The sequence below is a fragment of the Apium graveolens genome, chromosome 9 (assembly GCF_009905375.1).
Source record: "Apium graveolens cultivar Ventura chromosome 9, ASM990537v1, whole genome shotgun sequence".
Taxonomy (NCBI): Eukaryota; Viridiplantae; Streptophyta; class Magnoliopsida; order Apiales; family Apiaceae; genus Apium; species Apium graveolens.
In genome coordinates, this window is record NC_133655.1 from 106,419,278 (window position 1) to 106,424,776 (window position 5,499).

Sequence of the window (5,499 nt, forward strand, 5' to 3'; positions counted from 1 at the left end):
TTGGCGGGTCATTTTGATAGTGAATGTAGAAAGTCTGATTCCAGCAAAAAGAAGTTTGAGCATGTTGATTATAAACATAAATACTTTGAGTTGCTCAAGCAAAAGGAAAAGGCTTTCATCACACAGGAGAATGATTGGGATGCAGATGGATTGGATGAAGATGACGAAACAACCTATGTCAATCTAGCTCTAATGGCCAAATCTGATAAAACAGAAACAAGTTCTTCAAGCAATCAGGTAATCACCACTAACCTTGCACATTTATCTAAAGCTGAGTGTAATGATGCAATAAATGACATGTCCACAGAATTATATCACCTGCGTGTTACACTTAAGTCCCTCACTAAGGAAAATGCTAAAATTAAAGAAAACATTTTGTTTTTAAGTGAGATGAATAATGTGCTGGAGTCTCAGTTTATTGAATTTGAGAAATTGAGAATTGAGTGTAAGATTGCTAAGGATAAATTAACTGAGTCCTTGAAGAAAGAAGAGATTTTAAAGAAACAACTTGAACGAGAATAGGAAGTGATTAAGGCATGGAAATCATCTAGAGATGTCCATGCTCAAATCACTAAAGTTCAAGGTATTCAGTCCTTTTGTGATGCAGCCTGGAAGAAGAGTAAAGAGAAGTTTGAGTCCAATTTGGTTGAAGGATTGTTTACAGATGGGGACTCGACGGATGATGAAAATCATCTATCTGATAATCAAAAGGATTATCCGTCGAGTGACAAAGAGCCACATCCGTCGGCTGTGAGTAAACCAGTTAGCAAAGCTAAGCTAGCTTAGTTGAATGAGAAATATGGATCAGTTTCTAAGAACTTTATTCCAGGAGAATCAAGTCAAGTCAGGAAGGAAAAGAAAGTTAATATTGGTCATCTGTCTATCAAGCAATTGAATGACATATTGGAAAAGATTGAGGTTAAAATAGAAGCTAAAAAGAAAAATAATAGAAATGAGAAAGTAGGAATGAACAAACATAAAAACTACACACCTGATAAATATGCACCAAGAAAAATCTGTGTTAAATGTAGTAATGTTAATCACTTGTCTGTTAATTACAAACTTGTTATGTCTACTTCCATGTCTGCACCCTATTCTTTTCCCAACATGGCTGCCATGCCTACCATGCCTATAAATGCTATGTCTGCTCAGTATATAAATGCAAAATTTTCTAATGTGCCATTTGCATCTAATCCTTATTATGCTGCATTTAGTATGCCTCAAATGCCATTTAGCATGCCTTACTGTAATAACATGTTTGCAAATAGCATGCATTTTCCTGTTAATCAAAATGTGCATGATAATTATGTTCTAATGACTGGTTTAAAAGGTCCAACTCAAATGACTAAGGATGAATCAAAAATTCCAAAGTCAAATGAGATCAAACCTAAGAAATCAAAGAAAAAAGCTAACAAGGCAGGACCCAAGGAAACTTGGGTACCAAAAACAACTTGATTTGATTTTGATGTGTGCAGGGAAGCAAAAAGAATCTTTGGTATTTGGATAGTGGTTGCTCAAGGCATATGACTGGAGATTCTACCCTGCTCACTGAGTTCAAGGAAAGTGCTGGCCCAAGTATCACTTTTGGAGATGACAACAAGGGTTATACTGTGGGATATGGATTGATTTTAAAAGATAATGCCATCATTGAAGAAGTTGCCCTAGTGGATGGTCTCAAGCATAATTTGTTGAGTATCCGCCAACTTTGTGATAAGGGCAACTCACTTTCTTTCAATTCAGAAGCCTGTGTTGTGAAAAACAAAAAGAACAACAAAGTGGTTCTCACTGGAATGAGAAAAGGAAATGTGTACTTAGCTGATTTTAACTCATCTAATGCAGAATCAGTCACTTGTCTTCTCAGTAAAGCAAGTCAAGGTGAAAGTTGGCTATGGCACAAGAAGCTGTCCCATCTAAACTTCAAGACCATGAATGAGCTTGTCAAGAAAGAGCTGGTTAGAGGTATTCCTCAAGTGCAGTTTACTAAGGATGGATTGTGTGATGCCTGCCAGAAAGGAATGCAGATCAAAGCATCATCCAGAAATAAGCTTGATTCAAAAATTGAAGAACCATTACAATTGTTGCAAATAGATTTGTTTGGACTATTCAATGTGTTATCCATCTCAAGAAAGAGATTTTGCCTAGTAATTGTGGATGATTTCTCAAAGTTCTCTTGGACAAATTTTCTAAAGTCTAAAGATGAAGCTAGTGAAATCATCATCAATCACATATGGCAATTCAACAATCATCCTGACTTTAAAGTAAGAAGAATCAGGAGTGGCAATGGAGCTGAGTTTAAGAATTCTGTGATGAGATCATTTTGTGAAGAGAATGGGATTATGTATGAGTTTTCTGCAGCAAGAACTCCACAACAAAATGGAGTAGCGGAAAGAAAGACCTCTTATTGAAGCTGCAAGGACAATGCTAGAAGAATCAAAGTTGCCAACATATTTTTGGGCTGAAGCTATGAATACTGCCTGCTACACTCAGAATATCTCTTTGGTTAATCAAGCAAAGTGCATTACACCCTAACAATTGTTCAAGAATAGGAAGCCAACTATAAATTTTCTTCATGTCTTTGGCTGTAAATGTTACAACTTAAGGAATCAAACTGATCAACATGGAAAGTTTGATGCTAAAGCAGATGAAGGATTTTTTGTTGGATATGCTGTGGGAAAAGCATATAGAGTCTACAATCTAAGAACCAACATTGTTATAGAATCAATACATGTTGTGCTTCATTATAAAAAGATTGAAGGACTGTAAGATGGAGATTTCCATGAAAGCCTCAATTTTGATAATGTGGAGATAGTTAGTGATGACAGTGATGAAGAAAGTGATCAAGAAACTGTGACTAAGGATAATGCAAAAAAATCTATAACTAATGAAGTACATAATTCAACATCTGTCGAGTTACAAAATGCATCATCCTGTCGGGAGATAATCTGCGTTATCCGTCGGGAGACAATCAGCTTCATCCATCGAGATACAAAGTGCATCATCTGTCAGAACAATGAGAGAAGCTGAGAGTCAGAACAGATGACCTACATAAAGTACCCCTTTCTCAAATCAAAGATTCACAAACTCAGGGGCAGTTTCTCATAATCAAAACTCGGTCACACATCAAGACAACAATGAGGCCTCTTCATCTAGAGCTAATCTACCTCAACAAAGAAATGGACTAAAGATCACCCTTTTGAGCTCATCATTGATGATGCATCTTATAGAGTTCAAACAAGGAGAGCAACTCAAGAAGAATGTCTATATAGAAGCTTCCTTTCTAAGGACAAACCAAAGAAGGTAGAAGAAGCTTTGTTGGATCCTGATTGGATTTTATCTATGCAGGAGGAGCTAAACCAATTTGAAAGGAACAAGGTATGGAAGCTGGTACCCAAACCTAAAGGAAAGAATCCAATTGACACCAAGTGGGTATTCAGAAACAAGATGGATGAAAATGGCATATTGGTCAGGAACAAAGCTAGATTGGTTGCTAAGGGCTACTGTCAACAAGAAGGAATAGATTTTGATGAAACTTTTGCTCCTGTTGCAAGACTTGAAGTCATAATAAAGTGAAATAATGTAACCAATCAAAATAGCCCAAAATAGCCGTTTAAAAATAAATAAACTGTCAAAATTCTGTCAATTATCTATCGTGTTATACTTACAAACTATAAGTATACTCGATGGATAATGTTCAGAGTTTTAACGACTAAGATTGAGACAATTCGACGGATGAGAATAGAACAATTATCCGTCGGGTTGTAAAATCATCAAGAAAAGTAATTGATTTTTATTAATAAATGATATTCTGATGGATGATCAAACTCGATGGATAATGTGTTGGATTTTAATCGCAGCGGGGGCATGGCAAAACACTTTCGCACATATAAAATCCAAATAAAAGCATATAAATCGTGGTAAAAACGAGGGATCGATTACTAACCTTTAATATGCGATCCAAAAACAACGTTCGGAGATCCTTAGCAGCTGCTCCTCAAACGTGAAGCACTCCACCGGTATCCACCAAGAAAACAACGTTAAGGAGGAGGAGGAGGTGGAGAGAATTGGGTTTTATAAAAATTGGGGTTCTGGGGTTCGAATAAAAATAGGGTCTATAATAGTATATTTATAGGCAAAATTTTCAGCTGAAATTTTCTCATAAATATTATTATTATTATCCCATTTATTATTCTCATTAATAATTAAAACACCTTTTAATTATTAATCCTTTTTCTAAACACTTTAGAAATAATTCTCTCTCTTGATTTAATTTCCAAAAATTAAATCCTTAATTAATAATATTAAGAAATTTCTTAATTAATTTATAATCAATTAAATCTCATTTAATCAATTATTAAATTTGCCAATTAATTATTTATTTCATGAATAAATAATTATTTAGCCATTATTAATTAATTCCTCCACCATTAAATCATTCTCTTTTTATGGTATGACCCTGTAGGTTCAATATTAAGCCGGTAGTAGAAATAAATAATAATAAAACTATTTTATCATTATTTATATAAATTCTCTAATTTATTAAATATGATTAATTAATTAATCACATTTATTCTACATCGTGAGGGATACTTCTCAGCATATCGCGACTATCCGGATAATATGAATTCACTGCTTAGAATACCAAGAACCTATTCAGTGAATAGTTATCGTACAATAAACTCCTTCTACCCTACAATGTCCCTATTAAATACAAGGCATGGATCTCGTGTCAAGCCTATCTAATTTAATCACTTGCTTACCATTTACTATGCTTAGTTCTATGCAAATTAGAAACTCCTTTCTAATTTCATTCACTCTGGCCAGAGATTCCTGAACTAGAATAAGTGGATCAGCCTTGAACATTCGCTTCCTTCACTGGAAGGGGTAGATCCTTTATTGATCATACACTATCTTCGTGTACAAATTCCTATACCCAGTAGAGCCCTAATAATTGTCCCTGGAGACTAAGAACTAAACCAAAGCATAGTTCAGTGTACACAAGATAACTATGATGACCTCAAATCTAAGGATACTTGTACAACTATCATTATGTGAACAACTGCTGACACGTGAGTGAACTCCATCAGTTGTTCAGCTGTGCGAGTCATGTTCAGTGAACTTATTCTATAATAAGCACCTACATACTAGCTATAGTGTCACCACACAAAAGTCTATGAGAACAGACATCCTTTATAATGAAGCAAGCATAGTATGTACCGATCTTTGCGGATTATTAATTACCAGTTAGTAATCCTATGATCAGGAACTATTTAAGTTTAGAGTTATCATCTTTTAGGTCTCACTATTATGATCTCATCATAATCCATAAAAAGATTTACTCTAAACTATGGTATATCTTATTTAAACACTTAAATAGATAGAGCCCGTAATAAAAACAAAACAAGTCTTTTATTAAAATCAATGAAATCAAAACAGATTACATAAAGAGTTATTCCTAAATCCTAATACATGATTGGACTTAGGACATATTCCTTTCAACCT